Genomic DNA, 505 nt, shown 5'->3' on the forward strand with positions numbered 1-505 from the left:
GACGGCCGCGCCGGTGGGCGCACCGGGCCGGCGCCCCGCTTCCTTCGCCCTAGTGCCCAGATCTCGGGGTGTTCATCCGGCTTGTGGAGCCAAACAGGCAACAGCGCCGGGCCGCCCCTGCCTCAGTGGCCCCGTCTGTGCCGCGACGAGGGTGTGCCTGCAGGCCTGCGCCCCGAGGCAGTGGTGGGGCCTCCCCGACCGGTGACCCCGTGGACAGCGCGTGACACGTCTCCTCCCCTGCTGGCCTGGGGCCCAGGTGGATTCTCACCCCGCTGTCCTGCCACCGCCGCCACCCCGCATCTCGCCCGGCTCCACCGGGCTCCCCAGGACCCTCAGCTCCGGGGGCTGGGCCCTGCGGCCGGTGTCCCCCCTGTGCCCCATCGGGCGCCTCCAGACGGGCGGGGCCTGGGGTCGGTGTCGCTGGGAGCCAGACCTGCAACCCTGCTAGGCCCGGGGTGCTGAACTGGGGGGTGTCGGGGGGCAGGGTGCCCGAAGGGCAGGGTGC

The sequence above is a fragment of the Condylura cristata genome, unplaced genomic scaffold, assembly GCF_000260355.1.
Source record: "Condylura cristata isolate star-nosed mole 26May11 unplaced genomic scaffold, ConCri1.0 scaffold00004, whole genome shotgun sequence".
NCBI lineage: Eukaryota > Metazoa > Chordata > Mammalia > Eulipotyphla > Talpidae > Condylura > Condylura cristata.